Below are 17,148 nucleotides of genomic sequence, written 5' to 3'. Positions count from 1 at the left end.
ACTTCTTCAAATCTATATCATGTAACCATGCAACTTCTCTATATGTGAGCTTAAAATCCTTTTAAAAAATTACATAAGAAATGGTTTTAGTTATAGAAACATGTAATTGAATTTTATTTGCTAAAAGATCAATGCAAAGAATTATACAAGGAAAATTTAAGACTATTTTTATTGTCTATAGGAAAATCAGTTTGTAAAAGCATTTAAGAAAAGGTTGTTTTCTTAATAATTGAGTCACAATTCAAGGAAATAAAACAAATAATTAAATCATGCAATTGGCTTTCATAAAATGGGTGCCTTATGAATATATTTAAGAGCAACTCTAGTTTGATTATCTAAATCTGAATTTAGTTTCATCACACCACATCGGATGCAAACTCCCCACATAAATCTTGGATGGGGAGGGCATGTTGGACTATTGCTCAATTTGGCATATTGACTATCGGAATTATTTTTTAAAAAGATGTTGACCCTTCTTCCCACTACCTACTGCTATATTTAATAAGTTACATACATGAAACAATAATAAAGATCAAATGCATACCAAATATAGGAGTAAAATATATCTTTATTAAATTATTTTCTCATGAATTTATTGCAAAGATAAAGACTAGAGATGGTTGGCCAAGGATTACAATTCATTCAACTATCCCATACTACTTTTCTTGACGATGCACAACATATTAAAGGACTTGATGGCTACTAAAAGTAACACAACTATCAACCAACTAACACATAACTAACCCAAGAGTGGCAGCCAACTTACTATGGACAATTAGTACATCACTAAATCAGCAATGTTATCAAACATAACATTATAGGAATTATAGGCTAACAATATCCAAAACTTGAAATGATTTCCTTCTCATTAAGTCTTGCCAAATATGACTATAAAAAATGCCAAACATCACTATATTTGACATGCCTTGTCTCTAGTATTTCACAAAAAAATTTCCTACTTTTTTTATAATTTTATTTTGGTTTCTATTGCCTAATTTGGTTTTTTTGACACATGTACAAATCAGATAAATATATTTGTACCCTAAAGGTTTTAAAAAGGCTGCCAAAACAATTAAAATACTACAATGTGAATTGCTCAAATTTTAGTGTCATGATAAATGATCATTATTTAATATGCATAATGGCAAATAGGAAGAAAGTTGAACAAGAAAAATATGTTGTTTTTGGTCTTTTAATTCATAATGAGATGAAATAATTTTTTTTGGTATATCAAGTGCTTTCAATGTTATCTTTAGTTTTAGGGCACCCATTTTTATCTTTCCCAGCCAAACTCAAAGTCTAAAAATGATTTTAAAATAAATAAAAACAACATTATAAAAAGTAGGCATTTCCCAAGTATTAGATGCTTCTTTGTTTTTCATGCGCTTCCTCACTAAAGTCTAGTGCACATGCCTTAGAAAATTTCCCTAGTCAATCAGTCCTCGATCATGAATAAGCACAAATAGTGCATTGCAGGGGATGAATCAATAATATCAGGAGAATAGTTCAACATTGTAGTTAGGAGTCTACTTATATATAAAAATTGCGTGACAAGCAATCAAAAATATGAATGAGATTGTAGTAGATAAAAAGACTTATGATTGTTGTTCATGTTATGTAGATGGATATCAAAACCTCATAGGTGGTATATTATAGGATGAGTAACTATATATTCTAACATTTTATAATTTTTTTGAAAAATATTGCTGAAATAATTGTGGGCTACACTACTAATGCAAAATTTTCCTCCTTTAAGCTACCATAAGATTGCTTAAGAATCTTTGTTGTACTTTTGGTCCTTGTATCAAATATAAATAATTATTTTATTTATGAAGAAATGTATCAGTTGGATCTCACAATTGGATATTAATGGAAAAATTAAAACAAAACAATGTCCATGATCAAATGTAAAAGTTTCCTCCCTTTAGCTACTATTTCAAGGCAATATAACATAAAGATTAATTAGGACCATAAATTATCAATGGTGAAAATGGTGAGCACAAACATGTTTCACATATATTGAAAAACAACAAAAAGTATCACATCCTATTGACACACAAATAAATCCACCATTTCTATGCCATGTAGGTCAAAATATAGAAAACTAAGAGAATATGCCATATTCAACAAAAGTTGAGATATTTTAATCTATTTCTATCATGTTGTGGTTTATTGGTTGAGTAATTTTGAAAACATTCCTCTCCTCAATGTCTCTCTTTATTAAAAGTAGAAAGTTGAAGTTCTATTTAATTTGATAGCATTTTGGAGTAGTGTTTATAGAATAGGTAGTAGGAGGCTTTTGTAAGGCATTCTCTTAAACATTTAATGGGAATTTAGCTATAGGATGTTGGAGTAAAGTGTTAAATAAGAAAGGTTGAATAGGGCAGGGTACTTGGGTAATTAGGGTACCTGTTCTAGTACCAGTATGGGTACAACTTTTTTTAAAAATAGGTGACAAGAGTACTTAAGTACATCAAACTTTTCTTTTATATATATAATTTAATATTTATAGAAAATTTAAAAATAAATATAAGTCATGACAATGGTTTCACAAAACAAGAACAATGATAAATTTTGCAGATGTAATGTATCTTTTGCAATTTTAGATTTGCGGTATATTTTTGTAGACTTTAATCATGAACAAGAAGATCAAAATTATATAACAATGACATATTACAAATGATAATCTTCTAACATGAATAGTGATAATGTTTACTATTAAGTAGTATTGAATTAATGCTCTAAAATAATTTCATATTGAATTAAGCTTGATAAATAACAAGCTGAATCACAAACAAAAACCTAGAACAAAAATAAATTTTTTAAATCAAGTTCCTTAGCCATGATGCTTTTTTCTGAGTACTTGGTACTTCAAGTACAACCCTTGGGTACCCATCCTAGGGTTGTGGGTATGTATACCCATACAACCTAGGTTATATGTTCTTTTCCCATCAACATGCTATTGCATGATCTATACAAGTAAATAAATAAGTTTTGTAGTGTGTGTGTCAAGTTCTTTTCCCTCTGTTGATCTCTAATTTGGGTTTCTTGTACTATTATATCTTTTTTGTTATACTTAGGTAACTTTGATTGATAGATGCATTAGAGTGTATTGGAGCACCATAGCCAAAAGGGGGATCCGGTTAAACTATAGAGCTAAAGGCAAATAAGCAATATTGATGATGAACTACTCAAGAGGTTGGTAGTCCTTGAGGCTAGTTTGAGGCATGAGGAATAGGAATAACCTAAACTTCAAAGGGCCCAAGTTGGAGGCATATATTCTATGGAAGAGTCATCACAGCTATGTACAAAGGGACAACATTAAAATTGCTATATCTAATTTTAAAGAAAAGTTGAATTGTGAATGTTGCATAGATTGGATAGAGGAGTTCTAAATATACTATATACTTTGAGTTGGAGGGGTTTGAGGAAGATTGGCTATGAAGTGTCAAATTTGTAGAACTAAAAGTGAAGTTTCATGCTACTTTATGGTGGAAGAACAATTAGCTCAAGCATATACAAGAACTGATCATGCAAGAGCTAGATAAGATGTAACACCTTGGATGAGGCACAACAATTTTCAAAAGGCTAAGAGAAAAAATAAATGGAAAAATAAATATGCTGAATAAAAAGGTGGTAAATAGGGGAGAAGGGAATTCTTCTAAACCCCAATGTAGAGGTACAAAGTAGAGAATTTCTCACTATTGGAGATTCTTGAAGTGCTACGATTGTGGTGTTATGATAGAGGGTGAAAATCCACACAAGCTACATATACAAATCAAATAAGGATTTGACTTAAAATTTGAAACAAATATCATATAAAATTAGTCTACATGTAAACAAGAACAATCATGAAAAACTATGTCCTTCTTACTCATGTTTCTACAACAACCTAGCTCCCCAATTACTTGGTAGTTTTAATCATCACATGACCACATCGTCATCAAATAAACATTTGTCATCTAATATAGATCATAAAACAAGAAAGGGGAAACAACAAGAAATTCATCCTACACTTGAGCTATAGATGCACTCAAATCTTTGTCTTTTAGCCTACAACTATGAAACTCAATCCTCCATCTCCTATGTTTAATCTTGTAAAATGTGATGTCACTAATAACTTTTCTTTTTTACATTGAATATTATCAAAATGATCCACAAGTCCATCTCAACTTCCACCAATGAAAAATAAGTTATAACTTAAATTACTAATGTAAAATTAGATTTTCTTCAAATATCACCTCCAAATAGGAGGCTACCATGAAATAATAAATACAATATGCTTTGTAAATGTTATCATAAGTTGTTGGTTTTCATCAGGATTGCTGCAATTGTAGTAGCAATGCCATAATGTTTGGTATGTTTTTTTCAAATGGCATTGACCTATTATAGTTGTATGAGGAATAAACCAAGAGGAGACATTTCATGGGATATGTCTATCCATTAATATAATTAATATAATGACAATTTCAATTATAGCTTTATCTCACAACAATTTGCAAAAGGTTTCCAAACATCAACACTCCCTCTTAGCTAGGGAGGTTAAACACAAGGCATATATTACACCGTTGGTAATGTTAGGAATGCCACATAAAGAAAATCATTGATTAAAAGATTTCCATTATTGTAATATTTGGTCCTTTGGTTTGGCCATAGAAATATCCACAAAAAATAAATACATTTTTTCTGTTAAAGGATCCTAACAAACATAAAAAGAAGAACAATATTAAGAGCATTTTGACAAATTAATTTACTACCATGAGAGGATTGTGGGTTCCTTATTTCAGCTACACAATAATTTTGTCAATACCTATGTCCATTGAAAACTTGAGACTTCTAGGAGCTTTGATTTTAAGGAAAACAGAGATAGATGCCTATTGAAAAATGAAACACAAAGTCCTATGGGGAGGGAATGAATGAAAATTGTTGTAAAAGGCTATGGGCCTATAGAGACATGCAAATAAAAGAATTATAGCTCTCAAAAATAATAAAATATAAGGAAAAATTAGACGGCTTAACATAGGTGAGAATATTATGGTTTCACTTTGTAATTCATAATCAAGGCATTTTTAAAAGCCTTTATATTTTCCATTCTACAAGAAAAAATGACTATAGTAAGATAGTGAAATCGACCAAATGATTTTAGTCTTGTAACACTTGAAATATAGTTTTAAAATAGAAATTCCTTTTACAATAGAACTTTTTATCCTTGTACAATCGAACAAACAAAAATTTAGAGTCCATTGCCTAATGTAAATGTTACACTTGCATGCACAAAAGCTGAACCTCAAACATGTTTAAGTTGTAGGGTACTCAATCTCATGGAGATCTAATGTACATCTTCGGTATGGATTACTAGAAGTACCTACCCTAGGTGGAGTACAAGTTACAATTAAATGATTTTTCATTGAAGAGGGAAAGGATTGCTGGTTTGATTACAATAGGCTCTATAATTATAGGCTTTAGAATCTAACAATTCATGTATTCATGGCTTTAGAAAAAAATGACACCTTTCAACATGCCTTCTTTTATATGATATTGGGAGGAGACCTAGAAAGTTAAATGAAATCTAGGAAACAAGGTAGCCAGGTCATTATTTACCATATATGAAATATATTTTAATTTTTCTATGAATTTAATTTATGAAAGTCATGCATATTGTTTCAACACCTTTAGAGAAAGGTGTGAAAGGTTTCATGATTGATTTTTTTAATGCATGTCTCTACTGCTGTATCCAAAATGGTAGCTGCCCCCATTGAATGAGTCAATCTATTGATTAAAAATCAGGATGAAATGTCAAAGTCTGGTCATCTCTCTGAGCTATACTAAGGCATTGGAGATTGTTTTGGTTGTCTCTCTGAGCTATACTAAGGCATTCAAAATTGTTTTGGTTGAAAAATATTCAAGGATGAAGGTATCATTCCTTTGTGGAGATGAAATACTGCCAATGTCATTCACTATTTCCCCACTCAAGCTCTCAACTTTTCTTTGAAGGATTACTTTAAGAACCTGTTAAATTTTAAGAAATATAAGGATGGTTATTGGAAATAATTTTTTGGAAATCTTTCTTTTAGTGGTGCGGCTGGTGCATCATCTCTTCTTTTTGTTTATTCTTTGGACTATGCTCAAACAAGGCTAGCTAATAGCTACAAAGAAAAGTGGAGAGAGACAATTCAATGGATTTGTTGATGTATACCATAAAAATATAAAGAGAGATGGAATTTTTGGTCTTTACCATAGATTCAACATCTCTTGTGTGGACATTATTGTGTACTGTGTTCTATACTCTGGAATGTATGATTCCCTAAAGCCCATTGTTTTGGATAGGGATCTTCAGAATAAATTCCTTGCAAGTTGTCTTCTTGGTTGGGGTATTATAGTTGGTATTTCGCTTGCTTCATATCCTATTAACACTGTACGTAGAAGAATGACGATGACATTCGGTGAGGTGGTGAAATACAAGAGTTCTTTAGATTCTTTTCAATAGATTTTGAATAAGAAAGGTGTCAAGTCTCTATTCAAGGGGGTATTACAATTGGTGTTGCTCTTGCTTCATATCCTATTAACATTGTACATAGAAGAATGATGATGACATTTGGTGAGGTGGTGAAATAAAAGAGTTCTTTGGATGTTTTTCAATACATTTTGAAGAAGAAAGGCGCCAAGTCTCTATTCAAGGGTGCTAGTGTAAACATCCTGTGAGTTATTGTTGGTGCTGGAGTTTTGGCTAGATACAAAGAGATTTAATTAATTATTCTTGGAAAGAAGTATAGCTCAGATGGAGGCTAATATAATAATGGTGTTGACAACTTATTCAAGCATTGTTTTTTGGTGGTTTGAACCACTTTTCTAGTTCATTATAATAAAACAATTTTGATAAAATAATTACAATTTGATGTACACTAGGAGCCAATATAAGTTTACTTGATTTTTCCATCTAGAATTTGTAGATGATTATTTGATCTCTTGTCAAGCACAATATTTTATTATTTGATATTAGAAGAAAAAGAATTCCTTTTATTTTTTCAAAGAAAAAAGAATGATCAGTTTTAAATATCCTAGTAGTGGTCAACTACAAAGAAATCTCAGGTTTGTCTACAAGATGAACGAATCTACTATAGAAAAGGTGAAACCTCTAGTGCTTTTGAAACAATCTAGGGGATTCAAAAATAAGTGTTTGATGACATTCGATGGTTTGTCATGATAGGCCAAGACTAGAATTTGATATAAAACCAAACATACAAGAGGGAAGTACTGCAACAAAGGTGAAACCTCTAGTGCTTGTCAGTGTCTATTAAAAATCCCCCTCCCCTTATGCTCTGGTCAATATCCATAGCTCTTATGGATGTGCATCTCTATTCCAGAGCTCTTAATTTGGCACAGGTAAGGAGGATGCTGAAAACGTTGGGGAATTTGGCTTTACACATGTGAATCACATTTGATTAACTATATCTCAAGTGAAACGAGTCATATGCTAATGTTGATTGTTTTCATGACAATGACTACTATCTTACAATATTCATAGTTCATGTGAGGACAATTTTTTATTCACAAATTTTATTTAATAGTTAATATCATGTAATGTTAACATTTATATTACCATTCTTGCTTATGTAAAGTTTGTAGAAAATCAAAAGAGGGAAGATGGACAACACATTTGGAATTAAAAAGCCCTTGCTGAGGTAAGAGGATTGTAATCAAAATAATAATTGATACAGAGGAACTAAGAATCTCATTCATACCATCCCCTCTAGGACTCTTTCTTTAAGGAATGGTGTGTAAGAAATGAGTGTATGCCCCATTATATGCAGGAATCATCCTTCTATATGGCTATCAATCTCAATTTCCATAACCATACCCATAAATAAATAGGGATTAGACATATCCTTTGTATAGATAGGGCTTTATGAGATAGACCTCTAAAAAAACCCACGAAGAGAGAAGGGAAAATAGATACAAATTCAGTATAGAAGAAATGAGGAACAAACTTGTGCAAGCACTTCTTAAGCACCAGTGTAGATCATCAAATACAAATGGGTATTGTCCTTGTGAACACTGTGGAAAGACCCTTTGAACACCATGGTTTGCAGGAAAGAGGAAACTGGATCCCACAACTAATGACCTAATGTCAGGGAGCACTTCTCTAGTAGCACCAATGCACTCTTGAGTATGCTTTCATTCTACGGAGGCTGGAAAGGCACTTGCCAATACGAATAGGTCAAATGTGGCTGGAGGTAGGGAGACTAAGGCCATGAAATGAGATATTGGCTGGCAGCGTGAGATAAAATTGGTGGCCCATGGCCTTAGTGAATAAAGCCTATTGGCTAAAGATATTATAGGTACTTTACAAATTTTGTTATTGTTCATAGATTTATGATTACAGTCATGTAATCCTAAATCTTCCTCACAAATAGTACACAACAAAATTGATGGGGATTTCACATTCACATTTTATATTGCACAAACCATTAAAAAACTTTATAGTTGATAAAGATTTATGCTTTCCAAACTAAGATTGGAAATAGCTATGTTTAAAGTCTACAAACATATTTGTCATTTCTATTTTTATTACTTTATTATTAATTTATTTGAAGAAAATTCTATATTTTTATTTATATAAAATGAGTTAAATATATGGTGTTGTTTAAATATCAATGACATAAATAATTTTAAAAAATAAGAATAAAAATATATATTAAGGAAATGTATATAAAAAATATAAAATAATAGGTCATTTTATTATATATAAATTAAATTAAAATATTATAAAAAGGTTGAAGAACATAGAATTTTTCATAGGGGCTAATTGAAGCTTAATATTTTCATGGGTACAAAAGTTTTGCGAATCAATGGAGAAAGAACCATGCAATAAATCATGTAATATAATATTTGTTAGTTCAACAAGATTACCAATTGAGCTATAACCACACTATGTACAAAGCTAGGAATATGATGGTGAAGTGGACAAGGGTTTTGTGCAATGATTTCCCTCTTCATTAGATCTCAAATTTATTTACAAATATATCTTTCCAAGCTTTGAAATTGTCATCTAACTTTGTCTTCTACCAAGAAGCAAACAAAATTTAAGAAGGAATGACAAAGAAAATTCTATATAGAGAAAAACTAAAAGGTAACATAGATTAAAGATGCAATGTTTGTATCATAACTATAAGGAAAATTTCTTATATGGAGAAATCTCTTTATTTGAAATATTGTTTTTAATTACTGAGTTTAATTATCAAATGTTATAAGCGTAAAAGAGCTAAATATTTTAATTAATTAATGATTTTAACTATCAAATGTTATAAGAATAAAGGAGTGATGTTGTTTTTTGAGTGCACTTATTTATGGATCTTTGATGTTGGTGTAGAAGTCTCCAAATTGAAAAAATACTTAGAACACAAGATGTGCAATGAAAATGTGTCTTAATAACCTTGTTTCATCTTTATAGGGTGTTAGTGGGGCCTTGGATTTACCCCCATGGGGTAATACTAATCCAAAAGGAAGGAAAAAAATCAAAGTAAATAAACAATTTTAAAAAATTGGAAACTCTATGTCCCATCCTTAATTCAACACAAATTTCTACTATTGACATATGTTTTATTTGAAAAAAAAAGTTTTGGGATAGATCATGTTAGATTTTTTTTACTCAATATTTTGAATTGCATTAAAAATCCTTCATTTGAGAGAAGACTAGAAAATACTACAAATATAATATATAAAAAGAGGGGTTAGTAGAGAGTTTTTTTGTTAAGCTAACAAAAATTTTAATGGAAAAATATACATGTACATTTTTCTAGTATTAAAAATTCTACTAGATAGTTTTTTGTCAATGATTGATGGGTCGACTATAACAAACTACTTTCAAGGGTCACCTTCATGTATTTAATGTTCCATGATTCATTTATGTTCTCTTAATTATTCACAAAAGAATATTGACAAAACAAAAGTGTAACTTTTTTCTCATATCCAACACTTTTCTCACATCCAACACTTTTTTCACAATTGTGGTTCCCACAAGTAATAATCTATTAGCTTGATTATTAATACTAAATATGATTTAAATCATAATTTATTTTTAGTAAATCATTTTATTTCATGGTTTAATATGTATTAAACTATGGCTCTCACTATTTACTAAATATTTAAATATTTAAATGTAATAATTTTAAAATAATGTTACATTTTATAAAGATGGTTATTTATTTTAAGGCAAAAAGTGGCAAGCCACTGTAATATTTTATTAATCTGATTCAAAAAAATCAACTAGGAGAGAATTAGTGAAGAAAACCCAACATCATCCCTTATATATACATAGTTTTTAAATAATAGTGAAAAAGCATAATTACAAATAGGTGTATCAACTACCACCCAAAAATATTGCATCAGTTATCAAAAACTAAATATCAGCACATCCAAAATTTTCTATCAAAACTTGATAATCAACACATGTCAAGTTGTTGATAACATTTTAATCTAGCAAAAAATTCAACATTCAAAAATCAAACTTCCAAGTTCATTCTTCCATATCATCATAACCACAAAGAAACTTACTATCAATATTAGGCAACCCTTCCCAAGAAGCTCTACTATCACATGTTGAAGCACCTTGCCAACCACCTTGGTTGAAAAATGAATCATTCCAGCCCCCACTATAATCACTATCAAGCTCCCAGCTAGAGCATGCCACCTTAGATAGGTTAGGATACCAACCCAAATCAACATTAGGAGTCATATGTGACATGAAAATTAGTTCAAACACTAAATTCCAAGCATTTCTTTCATCAAGCTGACGATTCACATTACCCAAATTTGGCCCCTAAGGATGAACTAGATTTGAAACCCTTTGCAAATCTATGAGAGCATATCCCACCTTCTTGCTCCTCTCTTCAAATTAAAAACCTAGAACCCAAGAAGTAGCTTGAAAAGCATTTTCATATGAATACTGCTTCAATTTTCTATTGATTTTTTAATGGCTTCAAACAAAACCTAACATTTATTCTTAACTAGTAACTGAGAATGGGAAAATAAACCACCCACCAATACCAAACCACTCCAGAGATCATAGTATTGCATAGAAATAGACAATTTGTTATCAATAATGAAAATTCCCTAAATTACCTTTTGACCTAGTGATTGAAGCAATAGAGGGGATGGCATAAGGTCCATTACATTAGACAAGAAGATGGAGACAAGATGCAACAAATAAAAGAATTGGGGTATTGTCAAAATCAAAATTTCTTCTCCAATAACATGTCAAATAAACTATGAACATTGGATCTAGTATCTCATCACTAATCTCATTTGACAGAACACCTTCATTTGGGCTCTATAGGACCCAAATTCAAAAGTTCTTCGGTAGGATAGATCTGTGTTGTTTATGGCATAGTTCATAAGAGCAATGATATCCATCCCCCTCAACATCATATTGTATAGACTATGAAATAGAGATTGTTGGAATAAACTGTAGCAAAATGAAGCTTGGTGGAGAATAAAAAATGCAAACCCCAAAAACTCTATCTGAAGAATCCAAATTAGTAAATCTTTTTCTAAGACACCATGTAAATTTACATGCAAACTATCGTTCAATACTACTGAATTATGTACTATCCAAACTTCTCCATAATTACTCAAATTTGTGACACAAAGTAAGGATGATTCGCAACAAGTAACATAAAAACATAATGTACAACATAATCGAAGGCACTAATGCAAATGCAAGCTAGTAGTCTTGTCAACCTCAATTAATCTTTTGAGGACATCATATTTTTCTACCAAAGATGTAGGATGAACTAGTGAAATTAATAACTCATCAAACCCCATATTTGATAGAAAATCAGCAACTTGGTTCCCTTCCCTAAATATATCTAAAATGCAAACATCTTGACATTCATCTAATAGTCTCCATATTTGATTGAGAATGTACTTTAATTTCCATGAGAAAGTTCTCCTATGTATACAAGCTTCTATAATGACAGATGAATCTCCTTCAATATGTAGAGAATGAAAATTTCCTTCTTTGGCTAGTATGAGAATAGCTAGAAGAGCTTGGGCCTTTGCCATGTAGTTTGTACCAATGGGAAAAGGGGAGGCTATAATTGCCATAATATCTCCATTAGAGTCTCTCATGCATGCACACAAACCATAATTACCAGGATTTCCTCTTGATGCACCATCAATATTTAGTTCCCAATATCCCTCATCTGGAGGTCTCCAAACTATTTTATTATATTATAAGGAAGACAAAGATGGATTATTAATTTTCCAACCATCTAGAATGAATAATTGTTTCCAATTTTAAATCACTTGCGAGTCCCAAGAAGTAACAACATGATTGAATTTTGAATTTCTCAAGTTTGTGTTTGTCACCTTTGAGATTTTTCTTTCAACTCTCTCCAAAAATTTTTGTAAAGTATGACACTCTTTTCTAAAAATGCATTTATTCCATTCCCACCAAATAGCCCAGACAACCAATGCTAGAATACATATCCAAAGATTTGCAAATAGAGACTTAGGATAAAGAACTTGTCAAGTTTGAAAAAGATCTCAAAGATTATTCTAGAGAGGAGTACAGTACTTTAATTTGTTCAAAAAAAAACTCCAACATTGATAGGAAAATGTACATGAAACAAAGAGATGATCCATTGATTCTTCACACTTATTACCAAAAACGTAGTTGAAGGATGGGGAAATGTGTAGTCTATTCAATCTGTCACTAGTCAAAATCCAATGTTTTAAAGCAAGCCAAGGAAAATAGCCTGCCTTTGGAAGCACAATATTATTCTAGAAAAATGGAATTTCTTTTCTAGTAACTTTATGCAAAACATTTTGCTGCAAGATTTTATAGCCCTCTTTTACTGAGTATTGACCATCCTTAGCTGGAGCCCAAAAAATCTTATCATTAGATCTTGGAAAGAAGACTTGCCTAGAGGCCAAAATAACTTTAAATTGATTAATCTCCTGAGATGACAAGGGTAATACATTTGGGTTCTTCCAAGAAATAGGCCCTAAAAATTTACAAACATTTGCAACAAACTAATTGAGTTGAGTACCCTAATGAAACTTTGACACCTCAATAATATTGGGAGAGATCAGGCTATTTGAAAGAGGAATCTAAACATTCCAAGAATCCCTCCAAAAATTAACACTACAATCATTGTTAACTTCCCAAGAAACATATTTAACCAAAATATCTCGTGAAGCTATCATGAAATCCCATATAACTAAGCCTTTTGGTGGATCCAAAATAGATAAAATTCTAGACGGATCATTAGTGTCCAAATATTTTTGTTGCATAGTTTTTCATCAATTGGATTGAATCTTACTATACATTTGCCAAATTAATTTCCCACCAAAAGCTTCATTTCTTTTGGTTAAGTCATCCACACCTACCCCCCCTAATTATGGGATATTTTACATATCTTGTAGGGAAACAAGTGGAATTTTTTGAGAATCATTCATATTACCTGTGCAAAGGAAACCCTTAATCATTTTTTGGCTTTGAAGTAAAACTTTGGGGGGAGCTTTAAGAACCACAATAAAATAATTTGGAATTGCTACTAGGACTAATTTAATCAACAAGATTCAACCAGCCAGAGACAACCATCAAAGTTTCCAAGCCACAATTCTACTCTGAATACGCTAGATGATTGAAGACCAATATGAAGATTTGTTTGAGCTCATAAAAAAAGGAATTCTTGAATACATGGAAGGTAAGAAATCCATTTTAAAACCCAAAATTTTATTGATTTTATTAGCTATCATTTTCCTTGTATTGAAAAAATAGATTTTTTATTTCTATGCATTAATTGCTTGACCTGAAACTAATGAATAAAGGCTAAGAACATGTTTAATTTGACAAGTTTCTTGAACATTTGAAAATCCAAATAATAGTGTATCATCCATAAATAGTGAGTGTGTGGTAGAAATATTTGTACCTGAAATATGAACACCTTGCCACTTGCTGATCTCATGTTGATGTGTAATGGTCCTGCTAAAAGCTTCAGCCATAATGATGAATAGAATTAGAGATAATGGATCTCCCTACTTTACCCCTTGTGTACATGAGAAAAAACCTACTATCTTACCATTTATTAACACGGAGAACTAAGAACCCAAGATACAAGCCTTAATCCACTTGCACTAGTTCTTAGAAAAGCCCATTTTGTTAAGCACTTGAAGCAAAAATTCTAGCAACCCTATCATAAGCTTTCATCATATTAAGTTTTATTACAAAATTTGATGTTTGATTTAAGATTATTGATTAGAGAACCTCGTGTGCCACTAAAGCTCTTTCCATAGTTTCTCTACCTAGAACAAATCCACCTTGTTCTAGTGAAATGATGTGAGGGATAAGATGTTGCAGTCGTAGATATATAGCCTTAGATAAAATCTTATAGAATAGATTATAGAGTGAGATTGGCCTAAAATCTACAAATTTTTGAGGATCCTTCATCTTGAGAATAATTGAAATGTTTGTAGTATTAAAATACTTAAGCATTCTCTTTCTCTTCTTGGATTCTTCAACGGTTGCTAATAAATCCCACATAATGATATCCCAACAACTTTGGTAAAATAGGGCAGAAAAACTATCTAGGCCAGGGGCCTTATCTGGACAGAAGGAAAAAACCACCTTACACATTTCTTGGATGGTGAAAGGTGCCATCAACATGTCATTATCTTGTGATGAAATCATTTTTGGTATGGAATCAAGAATCTTATTAACTTGTGAGGTAGTAGGAAAAGGTGAAATGTCAAGTGCAAGAAGATTCTTAAAATATTTAACCCCTTCATGCCTAATGAGATTTTCATTTCTAATAGGGTTTCTTGAAATAGTATCTTTTATTTGAAATATCAAGTTATTGAATCTCTTTTGTTTAGCTAATACGTGACATTTTTTTGTGTTTCTATCACCATCTTGAAGCCATAATTCTCTAGACTTTTGTCTCCAATAAGTATCCTCTCTCACACATAATTCATCCCATTCTTGTTGGAGATTCTTTTGAGATACATATGTTTCTTCATTTATACCATTTTGAATGATGTGATTATATACTTCTTCTAGTTGCTATTTGACTACTACTTTTTGAGAAAACACATTTTTGAACACCTGCTGATTCCAAATTCTGATTTGAGACTTCACATATTTCAATTTCATGGAAAATTGATGCTTTCTAAATTCATCCATAGGAGGGGCCTCATTCCACCAATCTTGAACATTTTTCAAAAATTGTGGATTCCAAAGCCACATTCTTCGAAACTTAAGGGAAGAATGAAAATGGTTATCAATGCTTTTGTTTGATTGAATGAGATTTAAAGATATAGAAAAATGATCTAAACCCAGTAGTAAAAGAATATCTAAAGAAATATCTGAGCAACTCAATTTCTAGTCATGTGACAGAAGAAACCTATCAATATGAACAATAATATGTGCAAACCCAAATCTTTTGTTTGTCCATGTAAAAGATCCATTTCTTGGATAAATATCCATGAGATTATTGTTTATCAACAAAAAAATTAATATATTGTAGATTTTTAGGAGGAGGAATGATACTCCCAATTTTCTCTTCTTGAGATAAAAAAGCATTGAAGTCACCTCCAATAATAAATTTCTGAGGATCTTGAACCTAGACAGAATCAATAATATTTTCCAATAAATCTACTTTGTCATGTGATGAATAAGGCCCATAGACATTAGTCAAGATGAAAGAGATATCAAATGTGGAAATATACAACATCTACCAATTGTTATCTTGATGAATGAGATGTGCAATAATTATAAGAAGATTCCATAGAATTGCGAGCCCCTCAAAAGCACCTATTCTAGGAACATGAATAGACTCCCCTTTTTGCCATTTTTTGATAGTTTTGTCAAAATTATCTTGAGATAATTTTGTCTCCTAAAGCATAAGAATGTTAGCTTGCATAGAATCAACTACTTGTTTAATTCTATGCCTTTTGTTAGAGGCATTGATACCATTGACATTACATGACTTGATTTTCATTATGGACAAGGAGAAAACCTTGTTCTCCTTGTTGATCTTTTGGAAACTATAAAAATCTTATCCAATGTGGTTTGTATTCCAGCTACAATTTTAGTCCTGGTCTTAGAACCCTTTGGCCTACCTCTAGACTTATGAGATTTGGGATTGGAGACTACTTTAGATAGAGTTTACAAGATTGATAAGGGTTGAATCTTAAAAGTATCTTGTCTTCCACTAAAAGATACACGATCCTATAAAATTTTTACTTGGTCATGCTAACAATAGGAGCCTTGAGGAATGAAATTAGTAGATTTCTGAACTTGCTAATAGATACTTGTTTCTAATCCCATACAGTCTTCCAAGGTTAAGACTTCACCCTCAATAGAACTATTGATTTGAGGCCCTTGGAGAAAATTTCTTTTATTAACAAAAGTATGGCCCATAACCAATCTATTCCAAAACTAAAATTCTATGAGAAAACTATCAATCATATGTGAAATATATTCCTCATCTAGTATTCCTTCATCTATTGCAATTCCAAAAATAATTGATGTGCAATTTATGATGATATTTTATCTCCAATATGACTCAATATTGTAGAAGAAGGATGAAAAGATAAAAGCCAAATAGGCCATATAGATAAGGAGAAACTCCTATTTTGAAAAATAACAGAGTGTAATGAATTTGGAACCAAAATATTGTGAGCTTTAGGCTAGACAATGAATCTTTGGATCACATATGGAAGAGAATCCAATGCAAGAGTCGGTGCATCCAACATAGGTAATTTTGAACAATTAAAAATATGTTGTAAAGCTTCCATAATCCAATCAATAAAATGCACAAATTTAATCATCTTAGGTTTTTTCTTATCCAAATCTCTATGCACAAAGTTATTATTTTGACTAGATGTAGAAAGGTCTTGCTTATCCAGATCTTGAGAATTTACTTTTAAATACTTGACAAGATCTTCTGAGGTAAATTGCACATTCTGTTTATAAGATTTCCTCCAAGAATAATTCTTTGGATTAGAACAATGGTTTGAACATATTACTATATCATCCATATCACTTATTTGGCACATGGTATTGAAATGACCAAGATTATCTTAAAACTTATTAATTACACTTGCATCCTGAAGCTTAACTGATTGAGACAAATTAACCTA

The 17,148-nt window shown here is 31.2% G+C and overlaps 1 pseudogene; it reads left to right on the top strand.

Moving 5' to 3' along the window:
• Positions 1–5,651: 5,651 nt before the first annotated feature.
• On the top strand, positions 5,652–6,702 carry LOC149578082 (ADP/ATP translocase, mitochondrial pseudogene; annotated as a pseudogene).
• Positions 6,703–17,148: the final 10,446 nt, after the last annotated feature.

The sequence above is a fragment of the Cupressus sempervirens genome, chromosome 1, assembly GCF_028749045.1.
Source record: "Cupressus sempervirens isolate cs-2001-9-10 chromosome 1, ASM2874904v1, whole genome shotgun sequence".
In the NCBI taxonomy this organism is placed as follows: Eukaryota; Viridiplantae; Streptophyta; class Pinopsida; order Cupressales; family Cupressaceae; genus Cupressus; species Cupressus sempervirens.
The sequence above is the reverse complement of the archived record's forward strand: the minus strand, read 5'-3'. Positions and strand labels throughout refer to the sequence as shown.